The sequence below is a fragment of the Lycium ferocissimum genome, chromosome 8 (assembly GCF_029784015.1).
Source record: "Lycium ferocissimum isolate CSIRO_LF1 chromosome 8, AGI_CSIRO_Lferr_CH_V1, whole genome shotgun sequence".
NCBI lineage: Eukaryota > Viridiplantae > Streptophyta > Magnoliopsida > Solanales > Solanaceae > Lycium > Lycium ferocissimum.
The window spans coordinates 14,778,948-14,797,987 of NC_081349.1; the positions used below are offsets into that span (position 1 = coordinate 14,778,948).

The window sequence follows — 19,040 nt, forward strand, 5'->3', positions numbered from 1 at the left end:
GTCGAAGATCTCAAGTTCTTCAAAAAGCTCTCCAAATTTTAGCCGAATCTTGATATGGAATTAAGCATTGATACAAGTGGATATCAATGGTTTCCTATCCGTGACCTCACAAGATGTTAAAACTCCATAGTGGGGGCAAGTTCAAGAAGATGAAATCGAAGAGTCCGTATATTACGTTCAGCCTAGCCTCCTTGACACAAGATTCTAAACTGTATGTCACAAGCCTTCAAATTCAGGCTAAATCCTCAAGTTGTAAAGCTTATCAAATTCGAGCTAAATCTACGGTGTTAAGCTCTTTAAATTCAAGCTAAACCTTCATATCAACAATCTCCTCAAATTCGAGCTAAATCTACAAGTTGTGACGCTCCTCAAATTCAAGCCAAGTCTTCAAGTTTCAAAGCTCTTCAAATTCTAGCTAAATGTTCAAGTCACTGAGTTGTTCAAATATGAGCCAAATCTTCAAGTTTTGGAGCTCTTCAAATACGAAGATTCTTCAAGTTTTGAAGATCTTCAAATACTAGCCGAATATTCAAGTTGCAAAGCTCTTCAAATTTCACGAATCTTCAAGTTGCAAAGCTCTTCAAATACGAGCCGAGTCTTCAAGTGGCGAAGATCTTCGAATAAATTGCAAATCTTCAAGTCTTGATACAGCCAAATCTTCAAGTTGCAAAGCTATTCAAATTTGAGCTAAATTCTCCAGTTACAAAGCTCTTCAAAATCGAGCATAGTCTTGAACAAGAGTCTAAAAATGTCACAAGCCTTCAAAGCTCCATGAAAATGAGCTAAATCTTCAAAGTTGAATACTCCTTCGCAACCTCCTCAAATTCGAGTTTAAAGTTGTGACGCTCCTCACCCAAGTCCAAAGCTCTTCCAAAAAAAAAGTCAGTCCTCTTCAGGTTGAAAACCTCGAAAGAGGCAAGTTGCCTAGGCAAAAAGTTAGGACAAAAAAAAAAAAAAAAAAAAAAAAATTTTAGCCCTTCTTGCAAAGCTATTCAAATTTGAGCTAAATTCTCAAGTTAACTACGAAATGACTTGATCCTCTTCACCGAGGTACGTAGGCGCTTAGAAAGTTATATCTAAGTTCCTCTTCACATAAGTTTAATAAAAAAGAATAAAAAGGCATGACATGATGTGGTGACCAAAATTAATGTTGGGGGCATCACATTAATTCTTTCAAATACAAAGACATACATTGCAAAAGAAAAGAAACAAATTGCATCGAAAGGTAAAAGATATTTTATTGCCTCAATTCCGAAGGATTTTGGTACATCAATGATTCCAAAAAAAGGGATGAAACTATATGTACATCATCCTACTCGTCTTAAGTGCCTTTATCAAGTGAGCATTATTTCTTCAAATGGTGACGTCACTACAAAAAGTTTGTGAAGTCGAATCTAATGTGAATTGTGTCTCCATCAGCCGCATAGTTGTAGCACCTATATTTTGAGCTTCGGAGGATCAAGCGGTGCATAATTCAAAATCTCTAAGCTCAAGTTATGAATTTTACGGAACAAGTGCACAAGTTTAAAAGCAAGCGATATGGCAGACGTATGGACCAACTTCATGAAATTGCTGCGGCAAATCTTGAACCATTTCTGCCAAAAAAATTTTATACAAGTTGCAGATCTCTGAGTTTGGCTTCCGATGGGATAGACGTCTCGCAATTCAAACGCTCCAAGCTCGGGATATGAATTTTTCGGCGAGACTGCACAAAGCTGTGAAACCGACAAGTTAGAAATCAATTTAAGCAGTTAATTCTGATTAGTATGGAAGGAATTATGATCTAAAATTTTGACATATTGTAAATCATTGAGTTCTGATTCTGTTCCATCAAGCGAAATGCAATTCGGACACTCCTGGCTCTGGATATGAATTTTTCAGCGAGAGTGCGCAAAGCTGAAACGGAAACATGACAAACGTCTGGACCAACTTTAAGAAATTACTGCAGCAAATCTAGAAGGATTTCTACTACGAGATTTATATAAGTTACAGATCTCTGAGTTTAGTTTCCAAAGGCATAGACGGCTAACAATTCGGATGCTCCAAGTTCGGGATATTAATTTTTCGGCGATAGCAGTCAAATCTGAAAAATCAGAACGGCAGATGTTTTGTTCAACTTCAAAAAATTTATTCTGGCTTGTGCTTAAGTAATTTGACGTAGATTTTTTTACATGTCGCTATCTAAATTTTTAGAAACAAGCATCTTATGATTTCATCGCTCCTACATCAAGAAATATTTGCGGAGATGCGCCATGTGCTAGCTCGCCAAAGATGAAATACAGTCGACGTGAGATATGTCTCCAACGATGGGATACGGTCGATGTGCCGCCAATGATGGAATACGGTCGATGTGTCTCCAATTATGGAATATGGTTGCTCACTCTTCGAAGATATAATACGGTCACTCCACGCCTTTTTCTCGCCGAGCCACGAGAGGGGACACACGAAGTAGTTCCTCGCCAATCGAACGACCACCTCTTGCATCTTCTTGGTATGATATCGAGACAATTTGCACTCCCTCATAAACCTGCAAAAGAAAAAAAAGGGATGATGGAGCCCATGATTCCAACTGCATGAAGCTTCTTGACTCTGAACGAATTGACGCCCACGGTGCGAACTACACGAAGCTTCTTGGTTCTATACGGATCAGTGCCATCGGCACGACGCTTCAATTTGGCATGATGGATATGGATTGAAGTACGATAATCTAGTTTGCATGGTGTGCCTCAATATCATGAAGCTTCATCTTGTGGCCAATTATCCGATCTTGAATATCAATCTCTCTGCCACTATTGCTTTGTCGTCTTCGGCTTGTGCGTTGGACCTGTTGTCAAGAACTCAAGTAGCAAACTTCACCAAATACAGAAGTTGGAACACTCCAATTGCTGAAACATCCTTTGGGATGAGAAGATTCGGTGGGCGCGATTTCTCGATGAATTGCGGACTTCAACAGAGGGACGTCCATAACAGTGGACTTACCTGAGAAGTTGCTCATGACGTCTTTGGTCTCCTTTTTAGACCATTCGGCAAGATGAAGCGTAGAAAGCTCTCAGTCAAGTGAGAAGGCACCGATCACTGGAGGTTGAACCTCCAAGGCAAGGACTTTGGCGTTCGAATTTCGTTTGTCGCTCACTATCTCTAGATGAGGATGTGGCGTATCGCGGTCACGAAAGTGCATCATCTTTGTTTAAAGTTAAAGTCGTATAGATGCGCCCAAAGACCTGCAAAAGAAATTAAAAAGGGACAGGTAAGTTTCGTAGAGCATGTCCAAAGCCGAGAAAGCAAAATCAGATTCTGTGGCTGATTAAAAAAAATATAATTATACCTGAGCCAATATAGAAGCAATTTGATTGTGGTTTTCGTATATGACGTAGCTCTATGAGTCTTCTTTCCGACGCCGCAAGCCGTTCGTGATTGCGATGTTCCTAAGTCAAGATATAAGATTTTTCGTCAGGACGCGCAAGACTAATAAACCAGCGAACCAGAACTCAAAGTCTGATTCTCGATCAATATCTGAGCAAATATAGATGCAATTGGGTCATGGTTTCCGCGTGTGACGTAGCTCTACGAGTCTAGTTTCCGTAACATCAAGCGGATCATGATTTCGACGTTCCTACATTGAGATATGAATTTTCTACCGCAGACATGCAGAGCTGTGAAGAAAGTGACGAAAATACATATGGAAGAAGAAAATTACCTGATAGAGATGGGTCGAACCAGCTCGACGATGCTTCAAATTGACGCTCAAACACCAAGAGAAGGCGGTGTATTTATAGATGTCAAAATCTGGTTCCTACATGGACTTACACAAAGAAATCCTTGTTCTAGTTGGAATCTAATCATGGAAAGTTTAGGCTCATGTATGGAAAGTTTAAACTTATGGAAAGTTGATATTCTCTCCTAATAATTCAAAGAAGTACCATGCAAATATGGAAAGTATACGAGAGATATGCATGTGGATGGTATGATTTGCTTGGGACTAAAAAAAAAAAAGGGCTACAGGGATTTTCTAATACAAGTTTTAGCCGTGTGCTATGCTCAGGACTAAATCATACATTGTCTACGGGCCATTCTTTTGATACACATTATGCCCCTTGTGCAGTTGTTAAAAAATGGCTACATCTTTCGACACAACTTGGTTTTCCCAGCTATTGATAATAAAGGAATACCATGCAATATTTTTTTTTTCATAAGCCGGAAAGACGTCAAATTCAAAAAAATGAGTTGGCAAAAGATCAAAAGTCAAGTGGACCTCTTGCAAATTAGAGAATGCCACCACAGAAAAAAAAAAAAAAAAAAAAACTTGTCGACGATCAAGTTGCGGCACCATGGAAGAACTTGAGCATAGTTATTTCTTGTCACATTTCAAATATTTTGCGGGAAATCAACTAGATGGAGTAAAAAAAAAGTGTTTGCTTCACGAGTACTTCAAGTCTCGTCTCTAAAAGGCCCGACAAGTCATGCATCTCAACCAGCCTTGAAGCAGGGGGCATTTGTAGACATTGAAATTTAGTCGAACTTAAATCCACAAATTAATTTGGATCATATTCTAAATTCTAAATGTATTGGTCCAAACAAATATTATGGGCTAACATAATCGGATTTATTGCTTAAATCCAACATGTACGGATTTAATTGAAACACCAATTCAATTGGGCTAGTCTATCTTGTCGGACTTCACATGATGAGCCCGCTCTATTAGCCCAAGGTCCATGCCACGTGTCAAATGACGTGGCGCGCCAAGTCAAGTCAAGGACCAATAAAATCATGCCACGTGCATAAGTGACGCAGCATGTCAAGTCAATAGAAGAACCAATCAAATGTCGCCAAGTGTTCAAATGACATGGTTCAACCAATCATATACAAACCCTAGCTCTCCCCTGTAACTATAAATAGGGGTCTTCACAAAGCCAAAAAAAAAAAAGATAGATAGAGAAGCTCTCAGCCGCAAGTCTTCTGCATACCAAGAAGTCTTCGCTCCAACTAGTGAGCCGCAAGTTTCCATATCTCTACGTTTGTGATTAAAGCTCGGCTCCGCATTCGTAGTGAAGTCTCAACAACAAGTAATTCGTCCATTCAAGAACAAGCAAAGCCCTTGATTGACGGCCGTATTGTTGTGAGGAGAAGAATCGGAGGATTACATCTTTTTGTTAAGATTTCATAAAGATTGTAACCCCCCACACAAATTCTTGAAATCAAATATTACTCTTTGTCGCTATTTTTCTTGTCTTGATTATTATTTTCAGGAACGAAAGATTAGTCGTTACAGTAACTTCCGCCTCCGTCTACAACTATTTAAATTTTCTATCGTACTCTCCAATCTAATTCAAGATCCAATCATTATATAATGCATTAATAATTTTATAGCAGAAGAGAAAAGTCATACAAAATTATATAGTACAAATCACTACCCTCTTTTTTGTGTTTTCTTAATTGAATTTCGGTTGATTAGGACGACGTTCCTTCAAAACTACTGCCTTATTGAAAATATCCTAAGGTTGAGCCCCTTTTTCAAGAAAATATAGAATAGCAGGAATATTTGAATAAGTTTGATTCTTTATTGGATCATAAAAATCCACTTTTAGAAGATCTTTTCCTTATCTTCGAGATTGAACATCAATGCAGCGATTCGATAGAAGGCTCATTGGGACTTTTTATTTTGAATTGAGTAAAAAAAAAAAAAAATGGAGTTTCCCTAATCCCAATTAACTAGCCCTTTTAAAACTACTAAAAGAGTTTCCCTTGGTCTATAAACGGGAAGGATGAAAGGGAGTCAGTATGCTAATTTCTCATGGAGTCATGGTCGTACAAATATAGAATCCATCGTTGTCCTTCTCACAAGAAAACGGCAAATTTTTGGTTGTGAGAGTGCATGAGAGAAAAAAAAAAAAAAAAAAAAAAAAAACGATCTTCAGAGAAATTTTGACATGTGGCATTTCTTTTATTACTAAAAATATGTGATAATATCTTTTTGGGGAAACTTATCAATATGTACAGTTCAGCCGAACTTATTTATCATTATGGCCGAAATATACAAAATCTATACACTAATTATGTATATTATATGTATAGGCATGTATATCCTATGTATAATATATGTATATTGTATGTATAAATATACAAGACCTATATGGTCTTACTTTGTAAACTAGATCACCCAAAGGCATTTCGTAGTAATTTTCCCATATTTTTATTATCCCGTTTAAAAAAGGACATATTTCTATATTTAAAACAATTAACTTTACACTCTCATTTTATCCATAATGAGAAACTTTTATAGCCACACTATTATATTTATGACATGTTTAAGCCACAAGTTTTAAAAGTCTTTAGCCACACAAATATTATGCAATGTGCATTTTTAAAAATATTTTAAAATGCATATGAATTCAAACTATATCACAAAAATTGAGTAAAAGAACAATTTTACTTTTTTACTACTTTATATGTGTCTTTTGACGCGTGGCCACATATGTCTACCACTTAAGTAGCTTATAGTGGTGTTGGTTGTGTAGGGAATATCAGCACCACTTGAAACTACTTTAGGAGTGTTCGAACTCTAAGTTGAAGTTTCTTTTTGAAAATCAAAGAATAGTTAAGGGGTTATATTCTCCTTTCAAAAAGGTATAAATCTTTACACCTTGTGCACAATTGAAAAGATACTATTACCAAGAACTTATCAATTTTTTCTTTTAGGAGATGATTTCATTATCACATGCATCTGGAGTTGAGGCTCAGCTAGTCTAAACCCTATCTATGTAAGAGAAATTGCCTCAAGACTGGAAGCAATCACACTGCTGATCTCCAAGACCAACTTTTTGCATGTGGGGTAACATAAAACCTGTTATGCAATGACGACTTTACAACTTTGCCTTATTTTGCCGTGTCTAAAAATTGTCATCATATCATTCCAGCTTTTTTCCCAAGGGAAAGACAAACTCAAACGAAACATATATGAATACGTCAGTCTCTGTAATATAGACAGTTGCGTGTGAGAATGCGGACACCACAGAGGAAGTATGGGCCTCACTGAAAGTGATTGATTAAAAGTAGCAAAAACCAACTACAACTAGTGAGAATGGGCTAAAAGATGGATACATATAAGGTTAAATGTGACGTTACATTAAAGGGAAATATGAAGCTCTATTCTAAAATTTCCTAGCTATCAAAATCAGTCTCTTTATTTTCACAAGGCAAAGTTAGATTGAATTTCCTCTTTATTGTGGTTTCCCTATGAGTGAAATTTTTCAAGTTGGTTTCCTCTAATAGATATGGACCACATTATTCGAAGAGTGTATGCATCATATGCCTTTTCGTGGCTTAATTTCAATAGTAAGATTCTTTGCAGGAGTCTATTATAACCCCCAAATTTCAACATCCATTTCAGGAGGAGGACCGACAGTTTGACATTATAGAGGCCCAAAAGTAATACTACTAACATGACAATCAGCCGAAATGTTAGAACTTTAGCTGTACATGCAAATCACACAACTAGCTGTAGATGAAACACAGATAGACAGAAGATCTTAGTGGACCCGTTGCACAATTAAAGTCTGTCACTGAGATGAACATTTGCAATAACTAAGCTTAGAAAAGTATATTTGTGCCCATGAAAATTGACAAAATACAAAGAACTTAACGTGTATCTAACAAATGGAAATAACACAGCAGAGCAAATTCTTGATAAGTTCATCAATACAGTTGGACATGTATAAAAGTTAACTTTTCACGCAGGTCCATAGGCCATATTACTGTTTTTCTGCTTCATTGGATCTCCTTTATCAGTTAAATATGGCTGCTCTTTAATTATAATACTACTTAATTTCTCCAGCATCTACTTGTGCAGTTTCTGAGGGAGCTGGTTCTGGACATGCCCTCAGAACAGCTTCATTCCGTAAGAAAAATATATCTCAGAGTCCTTGTCTACCTGACATCTTAGAGGGGCGGAGCCAGGACTTTCACTAAAAGGGATCAATATATAAAAAAGTAAATCCGTGAAGAAGCCAAGAGGTGTAAATAGGTAATACGTGTACATAAAAAAGGAAAAATTTACCTAGCTACACAAACAGATTCTCCGACCAAGGGGTATCGGTTGACACCCCTCAACTACATGTGGCTCTGCCACTACAACTTAGAGAAGATAAAAAACGGACGAACTATTCACAATCTCATTCAGATCTCTCATTTGATAATAAAGTGTGAATATATTACCATACCAACCAAAAGCATTTACAACCTAAAGAACACTTAGGACAACAAACACCTTCCAGGAAGGATGCTGCTGCCTCTAAGCCTCACATAAAACCAAAACAAACAAACACACCACTAGTTACATCTCGTATGCCTACCGCAGCTATGAAATCAAAACTAAGTACACAGTCTATGTATCAAGCATTGGATCTTATGAGTTCTCTTCAGGGGCCGACCTACGTTGTGGGTTGGGTGGCACGTGCTCCCCCAAGCCTCGGGAAAAACTATGCATTTATATATATTATATATATATATTTGTATATACATAGAGGACCCCTTAAATATATTTCGTGGCCCCTGAAAGACAGAAGGTCCAACTAGGTGTGCTAGTTTCATGGCCATAAGATTTAGCACCTAGGTAACCAACCTGGGTTTGATACCACACTATAGCATCCTTTCTATGTTTTTCTTTTTCTTTTCACTTAAACTCAACTGCAGCTTCTTTGCTATGCTTTTCTTTTTCTTTTCACTTCTTCTAATTCAACTTAGGTTCTAGTACTTCCACTTAGGAGTCCATTTAGTAATAATCTTTTATTACCTACATTAAATATGTGTTTACAAAATGACCAGTGACTTTGTTTTCTTTGAGGAAAAATGAGAATTTTGAAGTTTAAAATAGGCTTAAAACAAGTGTCTCCTCTTAGCACCTATTTTGCAAAGAAATTTAACTTTTTTTTTTTTTTTTAAAAAAACTTATTTTTGTTGTTAAGAATATAAAGCCGAGTCAAGTTTAAGCCACCTACTTTTTCTTCTTTTTTTGAAAAACTTATTTTTGTTGTGCAAAATATAAAGCCGAGTCAAGTTTAAGCACGATGAATGACGTATATTTATTACATTAAAATCAAATTGATGATAATCAATAATAATTAGTGGTTGCGGGTTCCCATCTCATAAAAAAAATCAATAATATTAAAGTTTTGCTGACAAGTTATTATAATCATTAAGTTTTAAAGAGTTGCACGCCGAACTTTGACACTAATAGTTAGCATGTTTAAAAGCAAGGGTGCCCCCGTCGCGCTCAAATCCTAGGTCCGCCTAACAGTTCTCTTCACAGTTCGTAACATTTCTAATCTAAATTTAGTTTCCCTCTGTATCTGTGCTATGACAAAATTGGTATGTACACTTCTGTTCTTGAATATCTTCCAATTCCTAGCCTTCGATCATTGCACCCGAGACTGCTGCTATCAGTTCCTTCTTGATTTGACCCCAGTGTCTTCTTCTCATCCATAGAATGCTTTGCTGACATCCCTCTGGACAATTTGAATGCTAAGCCATGTAGAGGAACATTTTAAAGATTTTGGGGTTCTGAGCACACGACATAAGTAGATGATTTTCCAATCAAATTAGATCAAGGAGTTTTGATAGCAGGGCAGGAGAACTAAACTTACCACTAAATATCAAAGGTCTTCAGAGGCTGTTAAGACTCATTTTATTGGGCTTGAGACAAAAGAAATGTCATCACATCAAGCTTAAGAGAGTGTTCAAAGCTTATAGTTCAGGGAGATCAAATAATCAAAGGCTGAATTAAACCTTATGTCCATTGACTACTCACTTCTCTCAGGCCCATCAGGATGTAATATTATGTTGTCATAGTGGATTTCACATGTATTGCTTTAGATAATCCATAAATGTTCCTTGTAGCATATTTATGGTCGTGGTAGAATTATGAAGTGCAGGATATTAGATAGAATCTAATGATCTCTATATAACGATGACTTGAAAATGGTGCTAACTAAGGTCTAGGATAATCAAGAAAAGGTAATTAAACATTCAGAAAGAAAAGGTAATTAAACATTCAGGCAGACTTATTTAAGTCAATGAGTTTTAGTTGAAAACGATTGTTTCCCTGTAGTAGACTTATTTAGGCAACTCAAACATTTACATACTAATTGACTGACAAATCACTTGCCTAGAGAAAACAGTTAATGATACATTTCAAGACACCTGAAAGTAACCACAGAAAAGTTCATGAACCTAGAGGCTTGTAATGGAAACTACTCAAACAACAGTAGCTTTGGCCTTTGATTTTACCAATGAGTGCAGGAAATGAAAACGTAATTTGCTGATTCAAGTTGCATATTCAGATATTGCCAAGTTGATTGGTGTATACAAAGCATTTCAGTTCCAGTGCATTATCAGGTGATTAAAACGTAATTTCCAATTACTCTGATGTTGTAAAGTATACCTTGTGATCTCTCTCCCACTCTCTTCCCTCTCTTCAACTTCTCTCAAACACACACATGAAATATGCTGATGTTCATGCTTAAAAAGGTTCTTTTAGAAATTTTTTATGAGTAGGTTTTTAGCCATTTTGTTAAAGAGAAGCGTAATATTTATTTATTCCACATGTAAATATTTGCATTTGGAATCTCACAACATAATCATCTATCCATATAAACAAGAGTATGTTATTGATAAAGACTTTAAATACTTAACACATAAAAACGGTATACATCTTCTCTTTTAATCATACCACATTGAAACAGTATTGTCAAAGACACAATTTAAATACAACTCATAAAGTGGCTTCTTTCACTTGGCAGGTAACCCGAGAGGCTTGTTTAACACAGGAAAATATCCAAAATTGAGGATTCCAGTTGTGCTCTAGATGTTGTCTATGTGGAGACAAGCCTGAGAGCATCAATCATTTATTTTTGCACTGCCATCTTACTGACCAGCTATGGCAACTCTTTCTTAATATGATGGGACTAAAATGGAGCATACCAGGGTGTACTCGTGAGTTACTGAAAGCATCAGAGGAAAGATTTCAACCAAAAGAAATGGTGGCAAACCATTTAGGCTCGCATATGGTGGACTTACAATTAGAAAGGGAGCAAAACGCTATAGGTATTTTGAAGATAAAGGAAACACTATTCAGAAGATCATGATAACTTGTTTACTTTTATTTCATTTTTCGTGTAAGCAAGACTTTGTAAATGATGGTGGAGCAGCGATAGAACTCATAGAATCCCTTGAAGAATAGGAAAGGATATTCTGTTGGTATCTTGTAAATATTTTTGACAGCACCCCTTGGTGCCATATTGTAATACCCTTCCCATTTCTCAAAATATACGGGTGTAAGAGTTTCTGTGCGGGAATGCAATGTAACAAAGATAGATATAAATACAAAAGATAATTATATGGCCAAGTGAATTGAAAATTTTATTTTAAGAGAAAAATCTGAAGTAAAAATCATAGTATCTTTTTTTAGTAGCATTGTTCACTAGGCTATTCTTAGATGGGGAAACGCTGCGAACTTTACATAGTACTCCAGCCTTGTTAGTATGCATATTTGCATCTCAAGATTCATATGTTTCTCAATCCACTAGGCCCTCAGTTCTTTGGTTCAATGGTAAGAGTACAACACTTGATGTATGAGTTAAGCACATAAATACGAGTTTGATCCGTACTGTGAGACTAAAAAACCTAGTATTTAAGTGGAAAGTAGCAGAGTAGCAATCCGATTATCCACCAAATTTTGAACTGTGCGCTAGTTAGCCTTCAAGAATTTCTCGATCATCAAAAGAAAAAAAGGTTACTCAATCTACTAAGAATTGATGCCTGCTTCAAACATTTTAAAGACCTCCTATTCGTGTTCTAGAAAACATAATGAAGCACCACAGCAGATTCAAATAAAAAGCTACAATTATCAAGCAACACTGGCCAGAGATGTGTATAGCCAGCCAAGGACCAAGAGAAGTGATAGTTTATCACAATTTAGCAACTAAGATAATGCGTCTTAAGTAAAGCTTTGGAATAAGCAGAGGAAGATCTAAAACTGGCTACAGCACATCTGGGAAGTGGGTATTGTTTGGGAAGCCAAAGGAAGTAGAATGAAGTAGCACATGGGTGGATATATATATATATATATATATATGTGAATCCAAATCTGCCGAATCACTCTGAAGTTGGAATCAAATAATATTGGTGTTGTATTAATGGGCGATGGTCGGCTCCGAAACAAACAAAAAGGTGCGTGCCGCACTCACGAAGGACTGCCAGTGATATACTGAGGGGTTATTTCTTGATTTCGTCCAGTCATTAATAACTTGATTATTTTTAGATAATAGTAGATAGAAACAACGTTTGTAAGGATCCTATTACAACGATTATATGACCAATCATAGATGCCATTGAGAATTTTGTCCTCCAGAATTCTCTTAGGGCCCTTTTTAACAAAAGAATTTATTAACTCAAAGTTCGCGTAGGAGTGGACGTATTGGTTCACGTAAGGGTGCACTCGAGGGCCAATCTCCATCCGGCCCGAGGAAACCTTTGCACGCCTCCGTTACCTTTTGGCAAGTTGATTCTATTTCGATTCTTCCACATATGATCTTTTTTGTGAATTCGACAGTAGCATTCAGGCTGCTTCGCCTAGCAAAGACGACGCTTGTATTGCTCTCCCATTGGAACTTCAGAGAAGCAAATTCCAGAAGCATTGATCTTAAACTGGAACTTTAGAACAAGAAGTTAACCAAATTTATTCATTTAAAAAAATGAACCCAAGCAAAGGACCTCGAAATGTATTGGTTCCTCATATGATAAACTCTACAATGGCACATTTAGACATGTGATGTGGTACGCTATCAACTTAAAATTCAATCATCTTAATAAATAGTGTAAAGTGTAAACTACAACGTTTGGAAGTACAACCGAACTGAAGCAAATGAACACTAAATTGGGCAATAAAGATTAGTACACTCTCTGACCTAATTTATGTGGCATACTTAAAAAGTACATCTTTAAAAAGTAAGTGGGACCAATAAGGTTAAAATGGGGATTGTTTCATTAAATAATTCTCAAATAAGAAAATGTGATATTTATTTTGGGACAGATTAAAAAGAAAATGGTGTCACATAAATTGGGATAGAGGGAATACATAGCAAGGAAGATTTTGGAGAAAAAAGAAGTAGAGGGACCTGCCATATACGGCGAAGACTGTTCTTGGCGTTAGCTTTACGAGTGGAAGTGAGCTTAATAGTAGATGTTTACTTTTCCTTCATACGGACAGGTCTTTAATTTTTGTCCCTCATTTGCCCTTGATTCTTATTCATTTTTTTGGGCGGATTGACCTTCTTTTGGGGGTGGTCTTTAATTTTTATCCCTCAAATTGTTGGTCTTTAATTTTTATCCTTCGCTTAAAAATGTGACCGAAAATACTCCGAAGTTCTAGGTTCAAACTCCCGCTCAGTAAAAAAAAAATCGTAAGACAAGGCTCTGCAAAAAGTCTGCCGCAATAAGTTTGCCCTATAAGACGGCAGACTTTTAGTTGCCTTAAGACAAAGTCTGCTGCATAAGGTTGACTTTTTGCAAAGCTTTGACTTGTGAATTTTTTTAATTTTTATGACTAAGCCGGGGTTCTAACCCAGAATCTCAGAGTATTTTAGGCGAAGGGCAAAAAATAAAGACCAGCAATTTGAGGGGCAAAAATTAATGACCATCCCCAAAGAAGGGCAATCGTGCAAATTTTGTGGGCCAAAGTACCTTTATCTATTATCTATGATAAGGCGCTGGTCTACGAGACCAGAGATTCTGGGTTCGATCCCTAGCAGAGTCGATGAATTCGTTGTTTTTTTAACCAAAAAAAATAAATTCGCAAGGCATAAGTTGATAGCACATTTGCCTTGTCCAGCATAAGTTCTGTAAAAATGAAGTTATTCGGCATAAGTTGTGTAATAACTAATTCGCAAGGCATAAGTTTTTCGGACTAGGCAAAAGTTCTATAAACTTATGCCTTGCGAAATTAGGTCATAGATAAGGGTGGGCCAATTTTTTTTTTCTTGATGTCATGGGCATTTTCGATCATTTTTGCTACTTAAAATGCTGAAGGCCAAAAATTAAAGATTAGCGATTTGAGGAGCAAATATTAAATACCACCCTAAGATAGGGGCATTCGTGCGATTGGCCCCTTTAATTTTTACCCTTAGCAATTGAACTTTTGCTTCGATTCCGTTTTATTTCTGTTTCGACTTCCAAATGTTGTAGTTTACACTACTTAATTTGAGTTGATAGTGTACCACATGTTTAAATTGTTTGAAGAAGGTGTGCCATTGTAGAATTTATCAAATGAGAAACCAATGATCGTATATCACTAGGAGTTCTCATTTTAGAAGTCCTTCGCTTGAGTTCATTTTTAAAGTTAATAAATTTGGTTACCTTGTTGTTCTAAAGTTCCAGTTTAAGCTCAATGCTTCTGGAATTGGCTTCTCTGAAGGTTTTACCTGCATGGCACAGTGTCTAAAATCCCTGTTTGAATTGTAGCATCCTTAGAGTTGCTTGGGGCGATTTGAAATCATGAGATTTAATTAATGATTTGAAATCACGTTTTGGACGTATAATTTGGATTTCTTAAGTTGTATTTTTCTTATGACATAAAACCCCCACAAGTTGTGAAAACTATCAAAATATTCTCAGTTCTTATACAATCTTACCAAATGAGTAAGTCATAATTCATAACAAAATTAATATGCTATTAGAAGGTCTTTCTAAAAAATACAACATTGATCAAACTGTAGTTCAACAAAAAAGAAAATTTGACATGAATAGTAATGTAACTACTCTTTAATATAATCCTTCAACATGATAGATATAAATCAAGGTTGGTAAATGATTGGTGGAGTAATTGTTAAAAATATCTACCAACTTATGGGTCTTTTTTTTTTTTTACAAAATATAAACTTATGGATTAAGTTTTATATTTAAAAATTTTGAAATCATAATTTGAAACCCTAAATCATGCCTTTTTGGATAATTTGAGATTTCAAATTGTAGTTTGAAACCATGAGATGAAATACATGTCCAAACGCTAATTTCATCTCATGGTTTCAAATCGCATGTCCAAACACCTACTTATAAAATGTTCCTTTGGCTTCCCAATAGACACACAAACAAATACTCCCCACTGTTAAAAAAGAATGTACACTTAGTCATTTACACACTCCTTAAAAAAATACTAATTTCTAGGCAAAAATAGATAATTTGACTAAAATGCTTCTAATTAAATAGGTATTGAGATTTGATCTTTTAACACTTAATAAAGATAAATCTGAAAAAGCAAAATCAATTCTTTTTTGATTTGGTAAGTGAATATTTTTTTTAACAAAAAAATAAAGGGTAAGTGGTCATTCTTTTTGAACCGGAGAAAGTACCATGAAAGAAAATGTTATGGGTCGAAAGCTCTGCCAGAGGTGTTGTAGCTAATTATAGAGCTTCCTCTGCTTATCCCAATGCTTTACTAAGACACATTATCTTAACAATGTCAGTAGGCCATTAGTTGCTGAATCTCTGTTGTGAATTGTGATGAACTATCACTTCTCTTGGTCCTTGGCTATACTTTATCTTGAATGGTGATACACAACTATGGCCAGTGTTAGCTTTGATAACACTGATTTGTGGGTTTTTATTTGTATCTGTTGTGGGGTGTTTCAATCGATTAAAGACCTATCCACTCATTTCTTGTAATAATTCAAGAAAGATGGACCTCCCTGATTCCCCGCAATTCAACGAAAATGATCTACCCGAAATGTAAACTGATTGAAGAAAATTTGGATTCACCACAACATGAAGTAAATCCAGAAGATCAAGTTTCAATAGAGGGCCACTCCGATGGGATAATGATAGAAGTAGATGACATTTTACTGCCGACGGAAAATAGAGTTTCAGCCCCTCCCCAAGAAGAAAATCTGGAAGTCCAAGTTACAATAGTGGGGCCCTTCAATGTAATAATTATAGAAGTACAGTCAGATCTCTCTATAACAACATTCTCATATAACATCACCTCTCATATAACAATCAAGTTTTTTCGGAACCGATTTTTTATGTTATATTTCTACCTCCCTATTACAGTTTTATACCTATGACAGTAGCAACCACTTTTATAACAATACTCTCTTTGTAAAATGACCCCTCCATAACAATTATCCTTTTTTTTTTTTGGTAATATAATGATTAATAATCTTTATAGAAGTATAATTTCTACGATTATCAATAATAGGTCTAGAGATTTTGACCAAATATTTTAATATTTTAATACACTATTTAATGGTTGAAGTGGTTAAAACATCCTTAAATTGGCACGAATTGTTACTTTAGTCCCCAAATTATGGCTAGTCTTAAAAACACCCCTAAGATTGGCTAAGTGGACACCCTCGAGCTCATACATTTTAGTGAGTACTGGTCACTGGCGGTCCCACTGGAATTTCTAGGTGATGAGTCCTCTGAGTGGATAATTTAAAGTCAAATAATAAAGGAAAAATACAACCAGGTAAATATCCGACCCGATAACCCGCCGGTTAAATAAATCACCCTAAACACTCTAAAACTCTCCATTTCTCTCAAAACACTCTCCATAGGAAATCTTCAATGTTCTTGACCACTTCAACTCTTGCTCATATTTACTTCTCCGATAAACCCCAAATAACAAAATTAGCTTGCTTCGAAAATGGTGGTTCATACCACTTGAAAAATTTGCAAAAACATCGAACTCTCACATATACAAAATGAACGAAAATCAGTGACAAACCCCACTAGACCCTTCTAAATAGAACAAACCCAGCAAAATACTAAAATTGACATACCAAAAACAAAATTACATACCTTGTAGTTTTGACAACCCCAAAATCTCCTTCTTGGATTGTCATCGGATCATGAAAACCTCACCACCTCCGAAATCCACATCTACAAATTCTAGTCATGAATAAAATTGAGAAAGAAACCAACAAATATTACTATAGCTCTAGAAATTAGAGAAGGAGGTGAAGAAAATCACATGAATTCAACTTGGGATTTTTTACCGTTTGGAAGCTCATGTGGGAGGTCTCACGCGGATGGAAGAGATTGAGTACACTTTTTGTGTCATGTGGCAGTTCAGAGGTGTATTTAAATCCACTTAGCCAAGCTTAGGGGTGTTTTTAAGATTAGTCATAGTTTGGGGACTAAAATAACAATTCGTGTCAAGTTTAGGAGTATTTTAACCACTTCAGCCTTATAACAAAGAATATTAGATAACTATATATTTCCATCATTAAAAGATTTTTCTTCATTATATAAATGTGATTAAGCTTAGGATTTGACAATTAAAAATAAAAATTAGATTTTATGCTTTTTTTTTTCTATAATAGTGAAATAAATGTCAATGTTATTATAGCAACCAAAAAATTTTGGACCCAACAACGTGGTCATATAGAGGTTTGATTGTAGATGACTTTCTGCTGCCACTAGGGGTGGCTCAAGGGAAAGACTAATAAAATCTTTGCTTTGGGGGCCCAAAATTTTTTTAATAGTTGATCTACGATTTTATTTTTTCTTAATTCCAAAATATTGTAGTTTGTAAAAAAATAAAAATACAAACTCTTTATAAAAAATAAGGAAAGAAATATTGTCTTTTATTTTAACAAAGAGAAATATTTTAGAATTTAAATTAAACTACTCAAATCTTCATATTAATAAATAAACTTTCTTACAATATGATCTAAGTTAATGTATCGCAAACATATGATTAACACCTTATTTCTCTGAATTAAACCTAACTAATATAAATAATAAGCTTTATGTCTTGTACAAATACTCAGAGGCGGATCTAGGATTTGAAGGTGGCGGGTGCCACAATTTTCTTCAATATACATCTTGTTAGGAATGTATATTTGGGTCGGGTCCATTTCGTTTTAATTTATTTGGGTCAACTTAATAGGCTTTTGTTTTAATTTGCAAATATGAAAATTACATCCCAAAAATCAAGAAACGAACATAATTGACATCTTAAATAAGGAATCACACTCATTAACATCCATTAACAATAGAAGTAAAATCAACATTTTCACCAAGAGACTTGCATCTCTTATATATATTAGAAAATGAATTTGCACAAGTAAAATAACATCTTCAATAAGGGAATTACATCAATTAAAATAAGAAAAATAATAGAAAAACTCTTCAATAGGTGAATACTTCAATAAGTAAATGTAGAATTAGATAAACTACAAAGTTCTAAAAAATAAATCATAAATTTCATGTTTTTTCTAACCAATGCTTACGAAATTTCCATCACAATTTAAGTAGTAAAGTGATTTAAATTGAATTTAACAATTATAGAATAACATAAATTTTTATAATACACTCCTCCATCCATTTTTATTTGTCCATTATACTAAAAATATATGTCCACTTTTACTTGTAAGTTTATATAGTTTGGAAAACGAAGACATAATTTACCATTTTATACCTATTTTACCCTTATTATTAAGTACTCCAATTCATTTCTCATTTTATTTATTGCTTATTAAGAGTGTCCCAAGTCAAATGTAGACAAGTAAACATGGACGGAGGGTAATAAATAAAAGAAATTATAAAAAAAAAAAAAAATTGAATTTTGATCTCAATCCACAATCCCCATTGAGATCCAAGTTTTTTGATTTAAATACTCACAGATTTGAGGTTAAAAAAAATACTTAATTTAAGGGATTTTGAAGTTTCTATTTGTGTGTTCTCGCTAGAGATCACGGATAAAATAATAGAAAAGGGGAAAATCAATATAAATAATAAAAATATAAATAGAAAATTGGGAGGGCCGAAAAGGGAATTACTGGTACAAAGGAAGTATAAATTGCAAAGGAAAACGGGAGTCGAAAAATGTTCAAGATAAATTTAAACTTGTGTCTGTCAGCCGTGGCACTTTTATCTAATTTACGACTGGGGGTGGCAGGATCAAATATTTAACCTAATTTAAGCAAATTACAACATAAGTATATAAAAAATTTATTAATTGAGGGGATGCCATGCCACCCCTATTGTAA

The 19,040-nt window shown here is 35.1% G+C and overlaps 1 long non-coding RNA gene across 2 annotated transcripts in view; it reads right to left on the reverse strand.

The window, feature by feature from the left end:
- Window positions 1-1,320: 1,320 nt before the first annotated feature.
- The window catches only part of LOC132066639 (uncharacterized), a 29,987-nt gene continuing 12,267 nt past the window's right edge, over window positions 1,321-19,040 (reverse strand). The window contains exons 1-3 of one of the 2 annotated variants that reach the window (XR_009416891.1): window positions 3,698-4,176; window positions 3,326-3,425; window positions 1,321-3,221 (exon numbers count right to left, since the gene is read on the reverse strand). This is a non-coding gene — a long non-coding RNA (uncharacterized LOC132066639). Of the gene's footprint in view, window positions 3,222-3,325; window positions 3,426-3,697; window positions 4,177-19,040 lie in introns of those variants that run through there. The other variant, XR_009416892.1, reaches the window with a different exon arrangement.